We start from the raw sequence: 24,653 nt of genomic DNA, 5'->3' as shown, positions 1-24,653 counted from the left end.
ATGTCATCCTGCCTTCCATCCTTCTTTCCTTTGTGACAATGCATGTGATCCTTCCTTCCATCCTTCTTTCCTTTGTGACAATGCTTGTGATCCTTCCTTCCATCCTTCTTTCCTTTGTGACAATGCTTGTGATCCTTCCTTCCATCCTTGTTTCCTTTGTGACAATGCATGTGATTCTTCCTCCCATCCTTCTTTCCTTTGTGACATTGCATGTCATCCTGCCTTCCATCGTTCTTTCCTTTGTGACAATGCATGTGATCCTTCCTTCCATCCTTCTTTCCTTTGTGACAATGCTTGTGATCCTTCCTTCCATCCTTCTTTCCTTTGTGACATTGCATGTCATCCTGCCTTCCATCGTTCTTTCCTTTGTGACAATGCATGTGATCCTTCCTTCCATACTTCTTTCCTTTGTGACAATGCTTGTGATCCTTCCTTCCATCCTTCTTTCCTTTGTGACAATGCTTGTGATCCTTCCTTCCTTCCATCCTTCTTTCCTTTGTGACAATGCATGTGATCCTTCCATCCATCCTTCTTTCCTTTGTGACAAAGCTTGTGATCTTTCCTCCCATCCTTCTTTCCTTTGTGACAAAGCTTGTGATCCTTCCTTCCATCCTTCTTTCCTTTGTGACAAAGCTTGTGATCTTTCCTTCCATCCTTCTTTCCTTAGTTTAGTTTCAGTTTTCAGATTTATTTGTCATATGCAAGTTAGCACAGGGTCAACATTGCAATTAAATGTGTTTGACGAGCAGCAGTCACTCAGCAGCATGCACAGTAGGAGAAAATATATTAAAATAAAATAAAACAATAAAGAAAATAGAAAAATAGTAAGGAGCAAAATATTAGAGAGACATGGTAAAAGAGAAAAGATGACTGAATATATATGTATCTATAAATATAAATATATGTACATTAGTGATTAAATAAGAAAATCTTGAAAAGAAATATGACGGGAGGGCAGATGGGATATTGCACAGGAATGAGCAGCAGAAAATTAAAGTATTGCACTTGTGACAAAGCTTGTGATCTTTCCTTCCTTCCATCCTTCTTTCCTTTGTGACAAAGCTTGTGATCCTTCCTTCCATCCTTCTTTCCTTTGTGACAATGCATGTCATCCTTCCTTCCATCCTTCTTTCCTTTGTGACAATGCATGTCATCCTTCCTTCCATCCTTCTTTCCTTTGTGACAAAGCTTGTGATCCTTCCTTCCATCCTTCTTTCCTTTGTGACAAAGCTTGTGATCCTTCCTTCCATCCTTCTTTCCTTTGTGACAATGCATGTGATCCTTCCTTCGATCCTTCTTTCCTTTGTGACAATGCATGTCATCCTTCCTTCCATCCTTCTTTCCTTTGTGACAAAGTTTGTGATCCTTCCTTCCATCCTTCTTTCCTTTGTGACAATGCTTGTGATCCTTCCTTCCATCCTTCTTTCCTTGGTGACAATGCATGTGATCCTTCCTTCCATCCTTCTTTCCTTTGTTTAGTTTTAGTGAGAAGGGTCTGGCTGCAGCCACTGTGGAGCTCCACAGTAGCCGGAAGCACGTGACCTCCACAGTAGCCGGAAGCACGTGACCTCCACAGTAGCCGTAAACACGCATGGATACCGTGGAAGTCTTGCAAGTTGATCGCAAAGGTTAGTTAAGTCTTTCTTATATAAATTTGCCGTTAGTGATTTCATAATTCTAGGAATCGTCTAGTTTTCTTACAATGATCATGTTTCCACTTTTTTTGCGTTACAACAACATTCCTCCTTATTTTAATGTTTTTTCATCGTGCTCCATGGCAGAGAAACACACAGATATGCTTTTTCCTGGGCCTGGTTTTAGTAAGAGAGCTGGATTAACGGCTTCTGTGGGCGAGAAGAAGCAAAAACCACATTTTGCATTAGAGTATGATTTATTGTTGGCGTCAGAGATGCAAAATAACGAATACTTCAATACTGTACTTAAGTAGAATTTTCTGGTATCTTTACTTTACTGCTGTACTTTTTTGTGCCTACTGTATACTTCTTTATACTTCTACTTCTCACATTTTAGCACGCGTATCTGTACTTTGTAATCCGTACATTTGTAAATCAGCACGCGTGCTTTGGACGCAAGATTACTTCAAAATTTTGTACATAAATTATATTTTAGACCCTGTACTTCTTACTTCGACTTGACTAAAAAGTCGAGCCAGTGCTTTCTAAACAGAGGTATCTAAACTGTAGTAAGGAACGTGTGTACTTGTGACACCTTTGGTTAGCGTCAACACTGCAAATTTCGTCACAAACAGATTTATATATTTATCAATACTTCTATTCGTCATTCTTTTCTGTACAGCTTTTTTATTGCCCAGATTTTAGTTAGCCTCTGTTCAATTGACTGTTATATGTCAATAGAAACATATCTCACAGATTAAAGTGTCTTTTAAAATATTTGGGGTTTTTTTTTCAAGAATTTTCTTCCCAAATCTATTACATGCCAAGTGTAAATTGTTATTTCTGCTAAAACCTTAACTTAAATGTGTATATGGTGTTTATCTGTTTCTCTCTGTGTTTTAGATGCACACATCAATCTGGAATTCAGGCTTAAAGCCAGAATTGCAGGAATGCAACACGTGTTGCAGAGGACTCTTTCACTGCCCTCTGTGCCCCACTTTCAGCCCTACTGTCAGGGCAAAGATTGAGGAGCATCTAAGTGTGCATATAAAAAATGCTTTGCCTTTAAAAGGTATGTTTGTATTAAATATACTTTATAGTTATAAATATGCACTTTTTTAAGCACTTCTGCAGTATCTTTGTTGACTTAAAAGTTGCTGTTGATATTGTACAGTTCAGTGCATTCATCTGCAACAAAAATAGTGTTTTTATAAAATATATTTTTATTTACTTTTCACCACTTTTCTTGACATAACTTTTGTGATCCATACCATTTTGCTTTCATTATTGAGGTTGGCTTGGATGTTTTTGTTAACATGTACAATCTGATTGTTAGACAAATTGATTGCATTCTATACAACTACATTTAAATTACATCTGTTTGTTTGTTTGTTTTTTTTCTCTTACAGATAAAATGATATGCCGGTGCAGGCAGCCTTGTAGGACAACAGGACACTTTCACTGCCCTGTCTGTAAGATTACAATCATACGGCGTGGGGATATGGCAAGGCATTTATTGTCTTGTCAGCATTCTTCAATGCCAAGTCAGCCACCATTATCAGGACTGCTCCCCGCTGAACTCTTCGAGGAGACCCGTCTCCCCCCCCCAAGGTTTTGTCTTCGGTATCTGAACCATTTTCTGAGTCTTTGTTAGAACATTCATAAGCTCTACCCTCTGTGTTCAATAAAACTGCAGCTGATGGAAAGTCCATGAAAATGACATGCCCTCACTGTGGCCTTACTCTTCGTAGCTCTGGCAAGCTATTTGCACACTGGAGAGAGGAAGCCAAAGCTGTGCTTGAAGGACAACACGTGCCCATTTTCAGACTGAAAAAGCGCAAGTTCCAGGAAGTCAGTCAGGTCAGTATTCACTTTAAACAGTAGTGTAATTACATGGTTAGTGACATTTGAATAACTGTTAAAAAACTGTTCTGCAACAGAGAAATAACTATGTTTTCATCCCCATTTGCCTGACACAGGAGCCAGCAGTTGTTGAAGATCTGCGTCCTGCTGTGCAGTGGGCTGTCCAAAATAAGGCACATGTAACAATGCCCAAATATCTGTCCTTAAATCAAGGGGACCAGCAGAGGGTCTTAAGAGACATGTCAGAGGAAGAAGACACTGGAGCAAGGGACTTGTTCCTCTTTGTTTTTCAGTTTGCAAAGGACATGGAGCTCTTTTTGAAAGCATGTGCTGATGATCAGGGGCTAAGGGTCAGTGCTATGTTTGACATGTAATGGACAAATGAAGGCACTGGCTGTGTTTGTTTAATATGTTGTTGTTGTTGTTGTTGTTTTGTTTTTGCATAGTACAAAATTCCAATTAAACTTATTTCAAAATGTTGTTCACTTGATTCTGTGTCCATACTTATAATAAATGATTACAGTGAAACAGCATTAAATGTAAATGTAACAGCATTTTTTTAAACTTGTAATTTCAAAATAAAAAGCTTATTGTTGATATTAACAGTAAAGAATTGTAATCAATAATATTTTTATACATTTTAAACATTAACACTCTGGGCTCTATCCTGGCTATCTGTGGACACTTCACTTATTCTTTTTTTTGACTACTGCACTGCAGTGGACCAAAACAATGACACGGGTTTGATCTTAAGGATCTAATAGTTATGTGTGTTGTGCATGACATTGCCACACAAATATGTATTTGCAAGATAGAGTAGAATAAATTATGACGCATGAAATATTACATAGGCTGCAGTGAATTTCTGTTGATACAGCCAATTGAGCTTTGAGTTTCCCAGTCAAACTTAGCTTTGAAGCACCTGCTAAAAACACTTTTACTCTTTTACATTTCATAACAAGACACCATAGCCAAAATATTAACAAAATATATATTATTAAAAAATTCAAAGCTGCACATACAGCAACAAACACCGTTAGTAAATGTGTCCTGGAGTTTATGCAGGTGCAGAAAGTGCTGCTGCTGTAAGTCAGCCTAACAGCTTACAGATCACTTATTTTTCTGGAAAGATGGTAGGAAGGGCATCACTGCTCATTTCTACAGTCTCCCAGATCTTGGAATACAATCCCTTTGTACCATGAAACCACTTCGCAGTACTAGGAGTCCACTAAAACCTATAAAGAGAGTGATCCTGGAAGAAATGGGGCACACACTAGTGACCTCAACAATTGCAAGACGGCCTTTTCCCCGATGCTCAGATGGGGAAAAAAAGGAAGTTTCATGAAAACATTAGGACTTTATCACCGTTTTACCAGAAAAGTTAATGGTAATATATAACCTAACTGGCTATAAAGAGTAAAACATTTAGATACAATTTTGATTTTGATGAAAAGGACTGGTGCTATTTTAAAGAGTCACGTCGGTAAAAGTAGATAAATGTTTTAAGAAATATACATTTTATAGCATTTTGTGAACATACACAAAAAGTGGCCATTTTTGGCAACAAACAAGCTGAGAGAGAGTTGTATATTTTTGGCTCTCCTTGAACAAAAATAATAGTGCATAATAATCAATGTTGATGTTAATCAATTAGATGTCCCAGACACTACTATTAATAATACAGCGGTGCCTCGTTTATCGCTGGTGTTACGTTCAAAAAATAACCCGCGGTAGGTGAAATCCATAGCCAACTTTATTTTTTACAATTATTACAGATGTTAAGACTGTAAAACCCCTCACTACATGCTTTATACACTTTTCTCAGACAGGAATGAACATTTTCACACTTTTCTCTTTGTTTAAACACTCTTAGAGTTCAAACCTTTGTAGAAACACAAGTCCAGTATTATGGAATGAAACCTAAAGGTGCATTTGAGGGTGCAAAACGTTTCGTCGGCATTGTTGTGTTTGTTTGGGAGAAAACTTCCAAACGTACAGTACAGCACTTCAGAGTTACACTGCTAGCGATCGAAGATTTATGTAAATTCGACAAGCTAAACGCATTCTGTACTGTACAGCGGGAGTCCCCAACCTTTTTTGCACCACAGACCACTTTAATGTCAGACAATATTTTCAGGGAACTACCTTTAAGGTGTCGCGGATAAATACAACAAAAGAATAAAAAAAAGAAACTGTGGTATTTTGTAAATATAATAATAAACGTGACTTGAGCTGTGCGCCAACAACAATGACAGTGACATCCTCCTCTCTGCTTCTTAACGCTCTCTGGTCGCTATGGTAACGCGTAAATAGTTCTTTCAAAATAAGACACACAACTACAACCATACATTTCACACCGGAGGATCAACCCTCGCGGAACAGTACCAAAGGACTCACGGACCGGGACCGGTCCGTGGGCCTATTAGGGACCGCTCCTGTACAGGAGACACTGGACTAGATTGATTGACAATGGTCTACAGCAATCAGAACGCACAACACGATGTACTGTAAAAATAATAATAAATCAGCGAAACAGCAAGTGTCACTTTTGGCCACGAACAATTTAGGGGATGGTGAATTTTTTTTGAACAAACCCAGAGTGTTAAAAACCCCCCACTTAAAACCATTTTATAGTAACAAAAACGCAATTTAGTTTTCGCTGTCAAAGTCGATTTAACCGAAGTTACGTGTTTACGGCTAGTGTGGAGGTCACGTGTTTCCGGTTACTGTGGAGGTCACGTGTTTCCGGTTACTGTGGAGCTCCACAGTGGACAGTGGCTGCAGCCAGGTGCTCTTGGTTTTAGTTTTCAGATTTATTTGTCATATGCAAGTTAGCACATAAATGTGTTTGACGAGCAGCAGTCACTCAGCAGCATGCACAGTAGGAGAAAATATATTAAAATAAAATAAAATAATAAAGAAAATAGAAAAATAGCAAGGAGCAAAATATTAGAGAGACATGGTAAAAGAGAAAAGATGACTGAATATATATGTATCTATAAATATAAATATATGTACATTAGTGATTAAATAAGAAAATCTTGAAAAGAAATATGACGGGAGGGCAGATGGGATATTGCAAAGGAATGAGCAGCAGAAAATTAAAGTATTGCACTTGTGACAAAGCTTGTGATCTTTCCTTCCTTCCATCCTTCTTTCCTTTGTGACAAAGCTTGTGATCCTTCCTTCCATCCTTCTTTCCTTTGTGACAATGCATGTGATCCTTCCTTCCATCCTTCTTTCCTTTGTGACAATGCATGTGATCCTTCCTTCCATCCTTCTTTCCTTTGTGACAATGCATGTAATCCTTCCTTCCATCCTTCTTTCCTTTGTGACAATGCTTGTGATCCTTCCTTCCTTCCTTCCATCCTTCTTTCCTTTGTGACAAAGCTTGTGATCCTTCCTTCCATCCTTCTTTCCTTTGTGACAAAGCTTGTGATCCTTCCTTCCATTCTTCTTTCCTTTGTGACAAAGCTTGTGATCCATCCTTCCATCCTTCTTTCCTTTGTGACAATGTATGTGATCCTTCCTTCCATCCTTCTTTCCTTTGTGACAATGCATGTGATTCTTCATTCCATCCTTCTTTCCTTTGTGACATTGCATGTCATCCTGCCTTCCATCGTTCTTTCCTTTGTGACAATGCATGTGATCCTTCCTTCCATCCTTCTTTCCTTTGTGACAATGCATGTGATTCTTCCTTCCATCCTTCTTTTCTTTGTGACAATGCATGTCATCCTGCCTTCCATCGTTCTTTCCTTTGTGACAATGCATGTGATCCTGCCTTCCATCCTTCTTTCCTTTGTGACAATGCATGTGGTCCTTCCTTCCATCGTTCTTTCCTTTGTGACAATGCTTGTGATCCTTCCTTCCATCCTTCTTTCCTTTGTGACAATTCTTGTGATCCTTCCTTCCTTCCATCCTTCTTTCCTTTGTGACAATGCTTGTGATCCTTCCTTCCATCCTTCTTTCCTTTGTGACAATGCTTGTGATCCTTCCTTCCATCCTTCTTTCCTTTGTGACAATGCATGTGATCCTTCCATCCATCCTTCTTTCCTTTGTGACAAAGCTTGTGATCTTTCCTCCCATCCTTCTTTCCTTTGTGACAAAGCTTGTGATCCTTCCTTCCATCCTTCTTTCCTTTGTGACAAAGCTTGTGATCTTTCCTTCCATCCTTCTTTCCTTTGTGACAAAGCTTGTGATCCTTCCTTCCATCCTTCTTTCCTTTGTGACAAAGCTTGTGATCTTTCCTTCCATCCTTCTTTCCTTTGTGACAAAGCTTGTGATTCTTCCTTCCATCCTTCTTTCCTTTGTGACATTGCATGTCATCCTGCCTTCCATCGTTCTTTCCTTTGTGACAATGCTTGTGATCCTTCCTTCCATCCTTCTTTCCTTTGTGACAATTCTTGTGATCCTTCCTTCCTTCCATCCTTCTTTCCTTTGTGACAATGCTTGTGATCCTTCCTTCCATCCTTCTTTCCTTTGTGACAATGCTTGTGATCCTTCCTTCCATCCTTCTTTCCTTTGTGACAATGCATGTGATCCTTCCATCCATCCTTCTTTCCTTTGTGACAAAGCTTGTGATCTTTCCTCCCATCCTTCTTTCCTTTGTGACAAAGCTTGTGATCCTTCCTTCCATCCTTCTTTCCTTTGTGACAAAGCTTGTGATCTTTCCTTCCATCCTTCTTTCCTTAGTTTAGTTTCAGTTTTCAGATTTATTTGTCATATGCAAGTTAGCACAGGGTCAACATTGCAATTAAATGTGTTTGACGAGCAGCAGTCACTCAGCAGCATGCACAGTAGGAGAAAATATATTAAAATGAAATAAAATAATAAAGAAAATAGAAAAATAGCAAGGAGCAAAATATTAGAGAGACATGGTAAAAGAGAAAAGTTGACTGAATATATATGTATCTATAAATATAAATATATGTATATTAGTGATTAAATAAGAAAATCTTGAAAAGAAATATGACGGGAGGGCAGATGGGATATTGCACAGGAATGAGCAGCAGAAAATTAAAGTATTGCACTTGTGACAAAGCTTGTGATCTTTCCTTCCTTCCATCCTTCTTTCCTTTGTGACAAAGCTTGTGATCCTTCCTTCCATCCTTCTTTCCTTTGTGACAATGCATGTGATCCTTCCTTCCATCCTTCTTTCCTTTGTGACAATGCATGTGATTCTTCCTTCCATCCTTCTTTCCTTTGTGACATTGCATGTCATCCTTCCTTCCATCGTTCTTTCCTTTGTGACAATGCATGTGATCCTTCCTTCCATCCTTCTTTCCTTTGTGACAATGCTTGTGATCCTTCCTTCCATCCTTCTTTCCTTTGTGACAATGCATGTGATTCTTCCTTCCATCCTTCTTTCCTTTGTGACATTGCATGTCATCCTGCCTTCCATCGTTCTTTCCTTTGTGACAATGCATGTGATCCTTCCTTCCATCCTTCTTTCCTTTGTGACAATGCTTGTGATCCTTCCTTCCATCCTTCTTTCCTTTGTGACAATGCATGTGATTCTTCCTTCCATCCTTCTTTCCTTTGTGACATTGCATGTCATCCTGCCTTCCATCGTTCTTTCCTTTGTGACAATGCATGTGATCCTTCCTTCCATCCTTCTTTCCTTTGTGACAATGCTTGTGATCCTTCCTTCCATCCTTCTTTCCTTTGTGACAATGCATGTGATCCTTCCTTCCATCGTTCTTTCCTTTGTGACAATGCATGTGATCCTTCCTTCCATCCTTCTTTCCTTTGTGACAATGCATGTGATTCTTCCTTCCATCCTTCTTTCCTTTGTGACAATGCTTGTGATCCTTCCTTCCTTCCATCCTTCTTTCCTTTGTGACAATGCATGTGATCCTTCCATCCATCCTTCTTTCCTTTGTGACAAAGCTTTTGATCTTTCCTCCCATCCTTCTTTCCTTTGTGACAAAGCTTGTGATCCTTCCTTCCATCCTTCTTTCCTTTGTGACAAAGTTTGTGATCTTTCCTTCCATCCTTCTTTCCTTAGTTTAGTTTCAGTTTTCAGATTTATTTGTCATATGCAAGTTAGCACAGGGTCAACATTGCAATTAAATGTGTTTGACGAGCAGCAGTCACTCAGCAGCATGCACAGTAGGAGAAAATATATTAAAATGAAATAAAATAATAAAGAAAATAGAAAAATAGCAAGGAGCAAAATATTAGAGAGACATGGTAAAAGAGAAAAGATGACTGAATATATATGTATCTATAAATATAAATATATGTATATTAGTGATTAAATAAGAAAATCTTGAAAAGAAATATGACGGGAGGGCAGATGGGATATTGCACAGGAATGAGCAGCAAAAAATTAAAGTATTGCACTTGTGACAAAGCTTGTGATCTTTCCTTCCTTCCATCCTTCTTTCCTTTGTGACAAAGCTTGTGATCCTTCCTTCCATCCTTCTTTCCTTTGTGACAATGCTTGTGATCCTTCCTTCCATCCTTCTTTCCTTTGTGACAATGCATGTGATCATTCCTTCCATCCTTCTTTCCTTTGTGACAATGCATGTGATCCTTCCTTCCATCCTTCTTTCCTTTGTGACAATGCATGTGATTCTTCCTTCCATCCTTCTTTCCTTTGTGACATTGCATGTCATCCTGCCTTCCATCGTTCTTTCCTTTGTGACAATGCATGTGATCCTTCCTTCCATCCTTCTTTCCTTTGTGACAATGCTTGTGATCCTTCCTTCCATCCTTCTTTCCTTTGTGACAATGCATGTGATTCTTCCTTCCATCCTTCTTTCCTTTGTGACATTGCATGTCATCCTGCCTTCCATCGTTCTTTCCTTTGTGACAATGCATGTGATCTTTCCTTCCATCCTTCTTTCCTTTGTGACAATGCATGTGATCCTTCCTTCCATCCTTCTTTCCTTTGTGACAATGCTTGTGATCCTTCCTTCCATCCTTCTTTCCTTTGTGACAATGCATGTGATCCTTCCTTCCATCCTTCTTTCCTTTGTGACAATGCTTGTGATCCTTCCTTCCTTCCATCCTTCTTTCCTTTGTGACAATGCATGTGATCCTTCCATCCATCCTTCTTTCCTTTGTGACAAAGCTTTTGATCTTTCCTCCCATCCTTCTTTCCTTTGTGACAAAGCTTGTGATCCTTCCTTCCATCCTTCTTTCCTTTGTGACAAAGCTTGTGATCTTTCCTTCCATCCTTCTTTCCTTAGTTTAGTTTCAGTTTTCAGATTTATTTGTCATATGCAAGTTAGCACAGGGTCAACATTGCAATTAAATGTGTTTGACGAGCAGCAGTCACTCAGCAGCATGCACAGTAGGAGAAAATATATTAAAATGAAATAAAATAATAAAGAAAATAGAAAAATAGCAAGGAGCAAAATATTAGAGAGACATGGTAAAAGAGAAAAGTTGACTGAATATATATGTATCTATAAATATAAATATATGTATATTAGTGATTAAATAAGAAAATCTTGAAAAGAAATATGACGGGAGGGCAGATGGGATATTGCACAGGAATGAGCAGCAGAAAATTAAAGTATTGCACTTGTGACAAAGCTTGTGATCTTTCCTTCCTTCCATCCTTCTTTCCTTTGTGACAAAGCTTGTGATCCTTCCTTCCATCCTTCTTTCCTTTGTGACAATGCATGTGATCCTTCCTTCCATCCTTCTTTCCTTTGTGACAATGCATGTGATTCTTCCTTCCATCCTTCTTTCCTTTGTGACATTGCATGTCATCCTTCCTTCCATCGTTCTTTCCTTTGTGACAATGCATGTGATCCTTCCTTCCATCCTTCTTTCCTTTGTGACAATGCTTGTGATCCTTCCTTCCATCCTTCTTTCCTTTGTGACAATGCATGTGATTCTTCCTTCCATCCTTCTTTCCTTTGTGACATTGCATGTCATCCTGCCTTCCATCCTTCTTTCCTTTGTGACAATGCATGTGATCCTTCCTTCCATCCTTCTTTCCTTTGTGACAATGCTTGTGATCCTTCCTTCCATCCTTCTTTCCTTTGTGACAATGCATGTGATTCTTCCTTCCATCCTTCTTTCCTTTGTGACATTGCATGTCATCCTGCCTTCCATCGTTCTTTCCTTTGTGACAATGCATGTGATCCTTCCTTCCATCCTTCTTTCCTTTGTGACAATGCTTGTGATCCTTCCTTCCATCCTTCTTTCCTTTGTGACAATGCATGTGATCCTTCCTTCCATCCTTCTTTCCTTTGTGACAATGCTTGTGATCCTTCCTTCCATCCTTCTTTCCTTTGTGACAATGCATGTGATTCTTCCTTCCATCCTTCTTTCCTTTGTGACAATGCTTGTGATCCTTCCTTCCTTCCATCCTTCTTTCCTTTGTGACAATGCATGTGATCCTTCCATCCATCCTTCTTTCCTTTGTGACAAAGCTTTTGATCTTTCCTCCCATCCTTCTTTCCTTTGTGACAAAGCTTGTGATCCTTCCTTCCATCCTTCTTTCCTTTGTGACAAAGCTTGTGATCTTTCCTTCCATCCTTCTTTCCTTAGTTTAGTTTCAGTTTTCAGATTTATTTGTCATATGCAAGTTAGCACAGGGTCAACATTGCAATTAAATGTGTTTGACGAGCAGCAGTCACTCAGCAGCATGCACAGTAGGAGAAAATATATTAAAATGAAATAAAATAATAAAGAAAATAGAAAAATAGCAAGGAGCAAAATATTAGAGAGACATGGTAAAAGAGAAAAGATGACTGAATATATATGTATCTATAAATATAAATATATGTATATTAGTGATTAAATAAGAAAATCTTGAAAAGAAATATGACGGGAGGGCAGATGGGATATTGCACAGGAATGAGCAGCAGAAAATTAAAGTATTGCACTTGTGACAAAGCTTGTGATCTTTCCTTCCTTCCATCCTTCTTTCCTTTGTGACAAAGCTTGTGATCCTTCCTTCCATCCTTCTTTCCTTTGTGACAATGCTTGTGATCCTTCCTTCCATCCTTCTTTCCTTTGTGACAATGCTTGTGATCCTTCCTTCCATCCTTCTTTCCTTTGTGACAATGCATGTGATCCTTCCTTCCATCCTTCTTTCCTTTGTGACAATGCATGTGATTCTTCCTTCCATCCTTCTTTCCTTTGTGACATTGCATGTCATCCTGCCTTCCATCGTTCTTTCCTTTGTGACAATGCATGTGATCCTTCCTTCCATCCTTCTTTCCTTTGTGACAATGCTTGTGATCCTTCCTTCCATCCTTCTTTCCTTTGTGACAATGCATGTGATTCTTCCTTCCATCCTTCTTTCCTTTGTGACATTGCATGTCATCCTGCCTTCCATCGTTCTTTCCTTTGTGACAATGCATGTGATCTTTCCTTCCATCCTTCTTTCCTTTGTGACAATGCATGTGATCCTTCCTTCCATCCTTCTTTCCTTTGTGACAATGCTTGTGATCCTTCCTTCCATCCTTCTTTCCTTTGTGACAATGCATGTGATCCTTCCTTCCATCCTTCTTTCCTTTGTGACAATGCATGTGATTCTTCCTTCCATCCTTCTTTCCTTTGTGACATTGCATGTCATCCTTCCTTCCATCGTTCTTTCCTTTGTGACAATGCATGTGATCCTTCCTTCCATCCTTCTTTCCTTTGTGACAATGCTTGTGATCCTTCCTTCCATCCTTCTTTCCTTTGTGACAATGCATGTGATTCTTCCTTCCATCCTTCTTTCCTTTGTGACATTGCATGTCATCCTGCCTTCCATCGTTCTTTCCTTTGTGACAATGCATGTGATCCTTCCTTCCATCCTTCTTTCCTTTGTGACAATGCTTGTGATCCTTCCTTCCATCCTTCTTTCCTTTGTGACAATGCATGTGATTCTTCCTTCCATCCTTCTTTCCTTTGTGACATTGCATGTCATCCTGCCTTCCATCGTTCTTTCCTTTGTGACAATGCTTGTGATCCTTCCTTCCATCCTTCTTTCCTTTGTGACAATGCATGTGATTCTTCCTTCCATCCTTCTTTCCTTTGTGACATTGCATGTCATCCTGCCTTCCATCCTTCTTTCCTTTGTGACAATGCTTGTGATCCTTCCTTCCATCCTTCTTTCCTTTGTGACAATGCATGTGATCCTTCCTTCCATCCTTCTTTCCTTTGTGACAATGCTTGTGATCCCTCCTTCCATCCTTCTTTCCTTTGTGACAATGCATGTGATTCTTCCTTCCATCCTTCTTTCCTTTGTGACAATGCTTGTGATCCTTCCTTCCTTCCATCCTTCTTTCCTTTGTGACAATGCATGTGATCCTTCCATCCATCCTTCTTTCCTTTGTGACAAAGCTTTTGATCTTTCCTCCCATCCTTCTTTCCTTTGTGACAAAGCTTGTGATCCTTCCTTCCATCCTTCTTTCCTTTGTGACAAAGCTTGTGATCTTTCCTTCCATCCTTCTTTCCTTAGTTTAGTTTCAGTTTTCAGATTTATTTGTCATATGCAAGTTAGCACAGGGTCAACATTGCAATTAAATGTGTTTGACGAGCAGCAGTCACTCAGCAGCATGCACAGTAGGAGAAAATATATTAAAATGAAATAAAATAATAAAGAAAATAGAAAAATAGCAAGGAGCAAAATATTAGAGAGACATGGTAAAAGAGAAAAGATGACTGAATATATATGTATCTATAAATATAAATATATGTATATTAGTGATTAAATAAGAAAATCTTGAAAAGAAATATGACGGGAGGGCAGATGGGATATTGCACAGGAATGAGCAGCAGAAAATTAAAGTATTGCACTTGTGACAAAGCTTGTGATCTTTCCTTCCTTCCATCCTTCTTTCCTTTGTGACAAAGCTTGTGATCCTTCCTTCCATCCTTCTTTCCTTTGTGACAATGCATGTGATCCTTCCTTCCATCCTTCTTTCCTTTGTGACAATGCATGTGATTCTTCCTTCCATCCTTCTTTCCTTTGTGACATTGCATGTCATCCTGCCTTCCATCGTTCTTTCCTTTGTGACATTGCATGTCATCCTTCCTTCCATCGTTCTTTCCTTTGTGACAATGCATGTGATCCTTCCTTCCATCCTTCTTTCCTTTGTGACAATGCTTGTGATCCTTCCTTCCATCCTTCTTTCCTTTGTGACAATGCATGTGATTCTTCCTTCCATCCTTCTTTCCTTTGTGACATTGCATGTCATCCTGCCTTCCATCGTTCTTTCCTTTGTGACAATGCATGTGATCCTTCCTTCCATCCTTCTTTCCTTTGTGACAATGCTTGTGATCCTTCCTTCCATCCTTCTTTCCTTTGTGACAATGCATGTGATTCTTCCTTCCATCCTTCTTTCCTTTGTGACATTGCATGTCATCCTGCCTTCCATCGTTCTTTCCTTTGTGACAATGCATGTGATCCTTCCTTCCATCCTTCTTTCCTTTGTGACAATGCTTGTGATCCTTCCTTCCATCCTTCTTTCCTTTGTGACAATGCATGTGATTCTTCCTTCCATCCTTCTTTCCTTTGTGACAATGCTTGTGATCCTTCCTTCCTTCCATCCTTCTTTCCTTTGTGACAATGCATGTGATCCTTCCATCCATCCTTCTTTCCTTTGTGACAAAGCTTTTGATCTTTCCTAACATCCTTCTTTCCTTTGTGACAAAGCTTGTGATCCTTCCTTCCATCCTTCTTTCCTTTGTGACAAAGCTTGTGATCTTTCCTTCCATCCTTCTTTCCTTAGTTTAGTTTCAGTTTTCAGATTTATTTGTCATATGCAAGTTAGCACAGGGTCAACATTGCAATTAAATGTGTTTGACGAGCAGCAGTCACTCAGCAGCATGCACAGTAGGAGAAAATATATTAAAATGAAATAAAATAATAAAGAAAATAGAAAAATAGCAAGGAGCAAAATATTAGAGAGACATGGTAAAAGAGAAAAGATGACTGAATATATATGTATCTATAAATATAAATATATGTATATTAGTGATTAAATAAGAAAATCTTGAAAAGAAATATGACGGGAGGGCAGATGGGATATTGCACAGGAATGAGCAGCAGAAAATTAAACTATTGCACTTGTGACAAAGCTTGTGATCTTTCCTTCCTTCCATCCTTCTTTCCTTTGTGACAAAGCTTGTGATCCTTCCTTCCATCCTTCTTTCCTTTGTGACAATGCATGTGATTCTTCCTTCCATCCTTCTTTTCTTTGTGACATTGTATGTCATCCTGCCTTCCATCGTTCTTTCCTTTGTGACAATGCATGTGATCCTGCCTTCCATCCTTCTTTCCTTTGTGACAATGCATGTGATTCTTCCTTCCATCCTTCTTTCCTTTGTGACATTGCATGTCATCCTGCCTTCCATCCTTCTTTCCTTTGTGACAATGCATGTGATTCTTCCTTCCATCCTTCTTTCCTTTGTGACAATGCATGTGATCCTTCCTTCCATCCTTCTTTCCTTTGTGACAATGCTTGTGATCCTTCCTTCCATCCTTCTTTCCTTTGTGACAATGCTTGTGATCCTTCCTTCCTTCCATCCTTCTTTCCTTTGTGACAATGCTTGTGATCCTTCCTTCCATCCTTCTTTCCTTTGTGACAATGCTTGTGATCCTTCCTTCCATCCTTCTTTCCTTTGTGACAATGCATGTGATCCTTCCATCCATCCTTCTTTCCTTTGTGACAAAGCTTGTGATCTTTCCTCCCATCCTTCTTTCCTTTGTGACAAAGCTTGTGATCCTTCCTTCCATCCTTCTTTCCTTTGTGACAAAGCTTATGATCTTTCCTTCCATCCTTCTTTCCTTAGTTTAGTTTCAGTTTTCAGATTTATTTGTCATATGCAAGTTAGCAGAGGGTCAACATTGCAATTAAATGTGTTTGACGAGCAGCAGTCACTCAGCAGCATGCACAGTAGGAGAAAATATATTAAAATAAAATAAAACAATAAAGAAAATAGAAAAATAGTAAGGAGCAAAATATTAGAGAGACATGGTAAAAGAGAAAAGATGACTGAATATATATGTATCTATAAATATAAATATATGTACATTAGTGATTAAATAAGAAAATCTTGAAAAGAAATATGACGGGAGGGCAGATGGGATATTGCACAGGAATGAGCAGCAGAAAATTAAAGTATTGCACTTGTGACAAAGCTTGTGATCTTTCCTTCCTTCCATCCTTCTTTCCTTTGTGACAAAGCTTGTGATCCTTCCTTCCTTCCTTCCTTCCATCCTTCTTTCCTTTGTGACAAAGCTTGTGATCCTTCCTTCCTTCCTTCATTCCATCCTTCTTTCCTTTGTGACATTGCATGTGATCCTTCCTTCCATCCTTCTTTCCTTTGTGACAAAGCTTGTGATCCTTCCTTCCATCCTTCTTTCCTTTGTGACAAAGCTTGTGATCCATCCTTCCATCCTTCTTTCCTTTGTGACAATGCATGTGATCCTTCCTTCCATCCTTCTTTCCTTTGTGACAATGCATGTGATTCTTCCTTCAATCCTTCTTTCCTTTGTTACATTGCATGTCATCCTGCCTTCCATCCTTCTTTCCTTTGTGACAATGCATGTGATCCTTCCTTCCATCCTTCTTTCCTTTGTGACAATGCATGTGATTCTTCCTTCCATCCTTCTTTTCTTTGTGACATTGCATGTCATCCTGCCTTCCATCCTTCTTTCCTTTGTGACAATGCTTGTGATCCTTCCTTCCATCCTTCTTTCCTTTGTGACAATGCATGTGATCCTTCCTTCCATCCTTCTTTCCTTTGTGACAATGCTTGTGATCCTTCCTTCCATCCTTCTTTCCTTTGTGACAATGCATGTGATCCTTCCTTCCATCCTTCTTTCCTTTGTGACAATGCTTGTGATCCTTCCTTCCATCCTTCTTTCCTTTGTGACAATGCATGTGATTCTTCCTTCCATCCTTCTTTCCTTTGTGACAATGCTTGTGATCCTTCCTTCCTTCCATCCTTCTTTCCTTTGTGACAATGCATGTGATCCTTCCATCCATCCTTCGTTCCTTTGTGACAAAGCTTTTGATCTTTCCTCCCATCCTTCTTTCCTTTGTGACAAAGCTTGTGATCCTTCCTTCCTTCCATCCTTCTTTCCTTTGTGACAAAGCTTGTGATCTTTCCTTCCATCCTTCTTTCCTTAGTTTAGTTTCAGTTTTCAGATTTATTTGTCATATGCAAGTTAGCAGAGGGTCAACATTGCAATTAAATGTGTTTGACGAGCAGCAGTCACTCAGCAGCATGCACAGTAGGAGAAAATATATTAAAATAAAATAAAATAATAAAGAAAATAGAAAAATAGCAAGGAGCAAAATATTAGAGAGACATGGTAAAAGAGAAAAGATGACTGAATATATATGTATCTATAAATATAAATATATGTACATTAGTGATTAAATAAGAAAATCTTGAAAAGAAATATGACGGGAGGGCAGATGGGATATTGCACAGGAATGAGCAGCAGAAAATTAAAGTATTGCACTTGTGACAAAGCTTGTGATCTTTCCTTCCTTCCATCCTTCTTTCCTTTGTGACAAAGCTTGTGATCCTTCCTTCCATCCTTCTTTCCTTTGTGACAATGCTTGTGATCCTTCCTTCCATCCTTCTTTCCTTTGTGACAATGCTTGTGATCCTTCCTTCCATCCTTCTTTCCTTTGTGACAATGCATGTGATCCTTCCTTCCATCCTTCTTTCCTTTGTGACAATGCATGTGATTCTTCCTTCCATCCTTCTTTCCTTTGTGACATTGCATGTCATCCTGCCTTCCATCGTTCTTTCCTTTGTGACAATGCATGTGATCCTTCCTTCCATCCTTCTTTCCTTTGTGACAATGCATGTGATTCTTCCTTCCATCCTTCTTTCCTTTGTGACATTGCATGTTATCCTGCCTTCCATCGTTCTTTCCTTTGTGACAATGCATGTGATCCTTCCTTCCATCCTTCTTTCCTTTGTGACAATGCTTGTGATCCTTCCTTCCATCCTTCTTTCCTTTGTGACAATGCATGTGATCCTTCCTTCCATCCTTCTTTCCTTTGTGACAATGCTTGTGATCCTTCCTTCCATCCTTCTTTCCTTTGTGACAATGCATGTGATTCTTCCTTCCATCCTTCTTTCCTTTGTGACAATGCTTGTGATCCTTCCTTCCTTCCATCCTTCTTTCCTTTGTGACAATGCATGTGATCCTTCCATCCATCCTTCTTTCCTTTGTGACAAAGCTTTTGATCTTTCCTCCCATCCTTCTTTCCTTTGTGACAAAGCTTGTGATCCTTCCTTCCATCCTTCTTTCCTTTGTGACAAAGCTTGTGATCTTTCCTTCCATCCTTCTTTCCTTAGTTTAGTTTCAGTTTTCAGATTTATTTGTCATATGCAAGTTAGCACAGGGTCAACATTGCAATTAAATGTGTTTGACGAGCAGCAGTCACTCAGCAGCATGCACAGTAGGAGAAAATATATTAAAATGAAATAAAATAATAAAGAAAATAGAAAAATAGCAAGGAGCAAAATATTAGAGAGACATGGTAAAAGAGAAAAGATGACTGAATATATATGTATCTATAAATATAAATATATGTACATTAGTGATTAAATAAGAAAATCTTGAAAAGAAATATGACGGGAGGGCAGATGGGATATTGCACAGGAATGAGCAGCAGAAAATTAAAGTATTGCACTTGTGACAAAGCTTGTGATCTTTCCTTCCTTCCATCCTTCTTTCCTTTGTGACAAAGCTTGTGATCCTTCCTTCCATCCTTCTTTCCTTAGTTTAGTTTCAGTTTTCAGATTTATTTGTCATATGCAAGTTAGCACAGGGTCAACATTGCAATTAAATGTGTTTGACGAGCAGCAGTCACTCAGCAGCATGCACAGTAGGAGAAAATATATTAAAATGAAATAAAATAATAAAGAAAATAGAAAAATAGCAAGGAGCAAAATATTAGAGAGACATGGTAAAAGAGAAAAGATGACTGAATATATATGTATCTATAAATATAAATATATGTATATTAGTGATTAAATAAGAAAATCTTGAAAAGAAATATGACGGGAGGGCAGATGGGATATTGCACAGGAATGAGCAGCAGAAAATTAAAGTATTGCACTTGTGACAAAGCTTGTGATCTTTCCTTCCTTCCATCCTTCTTTCCTTTGTGACAAAGCTTGTGATCCTTCCTTCCATCCTTCTTTCCTTTGTGACAATGCATGTGATCCTTCCTTCCATCCTTCTTTCCTTTGTGACAATGCATGTGATCCTTCCTTCCATCCTTCTTTCCTTTGTGACAATGCTTGTGATCCTTCCTTCCATCCTTCTTTCCTTTGTGACAATGCATGTGATCCTTCCTTCCATCCTTCTTTCCTTTGTGACAATGCATGTGATTCTTCCTTCCATCCTTCTTTCCTTTGTGACATTGCATGTCATCCTGCCTTCCATCGTTCTTTCCTTTGTGACATTGCATGTCATCCTTCCTTCCATCGTTCTTTCCTTTGTGACAATGCATGTGATCCTTCCTTCCATCCTTCTTTCCTTTGTGACAATGCTTGTGATCCTTCCTTCCATCCTTCTTTCCTTTGTGACAATGCATGTGATTCTTCCTTCCATCCTTCTTTCCTTTGTGACATTGCATGTCATCCTGCCTTCCATCGTTCTTTCCTTTGTGACAATGCATGTGATCCTTCCTTCCATCCTTCTTTCCTTTGTGACAATGCTTGTGATCCTTCCTTCCATCCTTCTTTCCTTTGTGACAATGCATGTGATTCTTCCTTCCATCCTTCTTTCCTTTGTGACAATGCTTGTGATCCTTCCTTCCATCCTTCTTTCCTTTGTGACAATGCATGTGATCCTTCCATCCATCCTTCTTTCCTTTGTGAAAAAGCTTATGATCTTTCCTTCCATCCTTCTTTCCTTAGTTTAGTTTCAGTTTTCAGATTTATTTGTCATATGCAAGTTAGCAGAGGGTCAACATTGCAATTAAATGTGTTTGACGAGCAGCAGTCACTCAGCAGCATGCACAGTAGGAGAAAATATATTCAAATAAAATAAAACAATAAAGAAAATAGAAAAATAGTAAGGAGCAAAATATTAGAGAGACATGGTAAAAGAGAAAAGATGACTGAATATATATGTATCTATAAATATAAATATATGTACATTAGTGATTAAATAAGAAAATCTTGAAAAGAAATATGACGGGAGGGCAGATGGGATATTGCACAGGAATGAGCAGCAGAAAATTAAAGTATTGCACTTGTGACAAAGCTTGTGATCTTTCCTTCCTTCCATCCTTCTTTCCTTTGTGACAAAGCTTGTGATCCTTCCTTCCATCCTTCTTTCCTTTGTGACAATGCTTGTGATCCTTCCTTCCATCCTTCTTTCCTTTGTGACAATGCTTGTGATCCTTCCTTCCATCCTTCTTTCCTTTGTGACAATGCATGTGATTCTTCCTTCCATCCTTCTTTCCTTTGTGACATTGCATGTGATCCTTCCTTCCATCGTTCTTTCCTTTGTGACAATGCATGTGATCCTTCCTTCCATCCTTCTTTCCTTTGTGACAATGCTTGTGATCCTTCCTTCCATCCTTCTTTCCTTTGTGACAATGCATGTGATCCTTCCTTCCATCCTTCTTTCCTTTGTGACAATGCTTGTGATCCTTCCTTCCATCCTTCTTTCCTTTGTGACAATGCATGTGATCCTTCCTTCCATCCTTCTTTCCTTTGTGACAATGCTTGTGATCCTTCCTTCCATCCTTCTTTCCTTTGTGACAATGCATGTGATTCTTCCTTCCATCCTTCTTTCCTTTGTGACAATGCTTGTGATCCTTCCTTCCTTCCATCCTTCTTTCCTTTGTGACAATGCATGTGATCCTTCCATCCATCCTTCGTTCCTTTGTGACAAAGCTTTTGATCTTTCCTGCCATCCTTCTTTCCTTTGTGACAAAGCTTGTGATCCTTCCTTCCTTCCATCCTTCTTTCCTTTGTGACAAAGCTTGTGATCTTTCCTTCCATCCTTCTTTCCTTAGTTTAGTTTCAGTTTTCAGATTTATTTGTCATATGCAAGTTAGCACAGGGTCAACATTGCAATTAAATGTGTTTGACGAGCAGCAGTCACTCAGCAGCATGCACAGTAGGAGAAAATATATTCAAATAAAATAAAACAATAAAGAAAATAGAAAAATAGTAAGGAGCAAAATATTAGAGAGACATGGTAAAAGAGAAAAGATGACTGAATATATATGTATCTATAAATATAAATATATGTACATTAGTGATTAAATAAGAAAATCTTGAAAAGAAATATGACGGGAGGGCAGATGGGATATTGCACAGGAATGAGCAGCAGAAAATTAAAGTATTGCACTTGTGACAAAGCTTGTGATCTTTCCTTCCTTCCATCCTTCTTTCCTTTGTGACAAAGCTTGTGATCCTTCCTTCCATCCTTCTTTCCTTTGTGACAATGCTTGTGATCCTTCCTTCCATCCTTCTTTCCTTTGTGACAATGCTTGTGATCCTTCCTTCCATCCTTCTTTCCTTTGTGACAATGCATGTGATTCTTCCTTCCATCCTTCTTTCCTTTGTGACATTGCATGTGATCCTTCCTTCCATCGTTCTTTCCTTTGTGACAATGCATGTGATCCTTCCTTCCATCCTTCTTTCCTTTGTGACAATGCTTGTGATCCTTCCTTCCATCCTTCTTTCCTTTGTGACAATGCATGTGATCCTTCCTTCCATCCTTCTTTCCTTTGTGACAATGCTTGTGATCCTTCCTTCCATCCTTCTTTCCTTTGTGACAATGCATGTGATCCTTCCTTCCATCCTTCTTTCCTTTGTGACAATGCTTGTGATCCTTCCTTCCATCCTTCTTTCCTTTGTGACAATGCATGTGATTCTTCCTTCCATCCTTCTTTCCTTTGTGACAATGCTTGTGATCCTTCCTTCCTTCCATCCTTCTTTCCTTTGTGACAATGCATGTGATCCTTCCATCCATCCTTCGTTCCTTTGTGACAAAGCTTTTGATCTTTCCTGCCATCCTTCTTTCCTTTGTGACAAAGCTTGTGATCCTTCCTTCCTTCCATCCTTCTTTCCTTTGTGACAAAGCTTGTGATCTTTCCTTCCATCCTTCTTTCCTTAGTTTAGTTTCAGTTTTCAGATTTATTTGTCATATGCAAGTTAGCACAGGGTCAACATTGCAATTAAATGTGTTTGACGAGCAGCAGTCACTCAGCAGCATGCACAGTAGGAGAAAATATATTAAAATGAAATAAAATAATAAAGAAAATAGAAAAATAGCAAGGAGCAAAATATTAGAGAGACATGGTAAAAGAGAAAAGATGACTGAATATATATGTATCTATAAATATAAATATATGTATATTAGTGATTAAATAAGAAAATCTTGAAAAGAAATATGACGGGAGGGCAGATGGGATATTGCACAGGAATGAGCAGCAGAAAATTAAAGTATTGCACTTGTGACAAAGCTTGTGATCTTTCCTTCCTTCCATCCTTCTTTCCTTTGTGACAAAGCTTGTGATCCTTCCTTCCATCCTTCTTTCCTTTGTGACAAAGCTTGTGATCTTTCCTTCCATCCTTCTTTCCTTAGTTTAGTTTCAGTCTTCAGATTTATTTGTCATATGCAAGTTAGCACAGGGTCAACATTGCAATTAAATGTGTTTGACGAGCAGCAGTCACTCAGCAGCATGCACAGTAGGAGAAAATATATTAAAATGAAATAAAATAATAAAGAAAATAGAAAAATAGCAAGGAGCAAAATATTAGAGAGACATGGTAAAAGAGAAAAGATGACTGAATATATATGTATCTATAAATATAAATATATGTATATTAGTGATTAAATAAGAAAATCTTGAAAAGAAATATGACGGGAGGGCAGATGGGATATTGCACAGGAATGAGCAGCAGAAAATTAAAGTATTGCACTTGTGACAAAGCTTGTGATCTTTCCTTCCTTCCATCCTTCTTTCCTTTGTGACAAAGCTTGTGATCCTTCCTTCCATCCTTCTTTCCTTTGTGACAATGCATGTGATCCTTCCTTCCATCCTTCTTTCCTTTGTGACAATGCATGTGATTCTTCCTTCCATCCTTCTTTCCTTTGTGACATTGCATGTCATCCTGCCTTCCATCGTTCTTTCCTTTGTGACATTGCATGTCATCCTTCCTTCCATCGTTCTTTCCTTTGTGACAATGCATGTGATCCTTCCTTCCATCCTTCTTTCCTTTGTGACAATGCTTGTGATCCTTCCTTCCATCCTTCTTTCCTTTGTGACAATGCATGTGATTCTTCCTTCCATCCTTCTTTCCTTTGTGACATTGCATGTCATCCTGCCTTCCATCGTTCTTTCCTTTGTGACAAAGCTTGTGATCCTTCCTTCCATCCTTCTTTCCTTTGTGACAATGCTTGTGATCCTTCCTTCCATCCTTCTTTCCTTTGTGACAATGCTTGTGATCCTTCCTTCCATCCTTCTTTCCTTTGTGACAATGCATGTGATCCTTCCTTCCATCCTTCTTTCCTTTGTGACAATGCATGTGATTCTTCCTTCCATCCTTCTTTCCTTTGTGACATTGCATGTCATCCTGCCTTCCATCGTTCTTTCCTTTGTGACATTGCATGTCATCCTTCCTTCCATCGTTCTTTCCTTTGTGACAATGCATGTGATCCTTCCTTCCATCCTTCTTTCCTTTGTGACAATGCTTGTGATCCTTCCTTCCATCCTTCTTTCCTTTGTGACAATGCATGTGATTCTTCCTTCCATCCTTCTTTCCTTTGTGACATTGCATGTCATCCTGCCTTCCATCGTTCTTTCCTTTGTGACAATGCTTGTGATCCTTCCTTCCATCCTTCTTTCCTTTGTGACAATGCATGTGATCCTTCCTTCCATCCTTCTTTCCTTTGTGACAATGCTTGTGATCCTTCCTTCCATCCTTCTTTCCTTTGTGACAATGCATGTGATTCTTCCTTCCATCCTTCTTTCCTTTGTGACAATGCTTGTGATCCTTCCTTCCATCCTTCTTTCCTTTGTGACAATGCATGTGATCCTTCCATCCATCCTTCTTTCCTTTGTGACAAAGCTTTTGATCTTTCCTCCCATCCTTCTTTCCTTTGTGACAAAGCTTGTGATCCTTCCTTCCATCCTTCTTTCCTTTGTGACAAAGCTTGTGATCTTTCCTTCCATCCTTCTTTCCTTAGTTTAGTTT

General features: G+C 38.9%; 1 long non-coding RNA gene across 1 annotated transcript; it reads left to right on the top strand.

The window, feature by feature from the left end:
* Positions 1–2,579: 2,579 nt before the first annotated feature.
* LOC143418486 (uncharacterized) lies at positions 2,580–4,020 on the top strand. Its single transcript, XR_013098478.1, has 4 exons — positions 2,580–2,706; positions 3,044–3,257; positions 3,386–3,494; positions 3,614–4,020. It is a non-coding gene; the product is annotated as an uncharacterized LOC143418486 (long non-coding RNA).
* Positions 4,021–24,653: the final 20,633 nt, after the last annotated feature.

Source organism: Maylandia zebra, linkage group LG4 (assembly GCF_041146795.1).
Source record: "Maylandia zebra isolate NMK-2024a linkage group LG4, Mzebra_GT3a, whole genome shotgun sequence".
NCBI lineage: Eukaryota > Metazoa > Chordata > Actinopteri > Cichliformes > Cichlidae > Maylandia > Maylandia zebra.
This window is presented reverse-complemented; position numbering and strand designations above follow the sequence as displayed.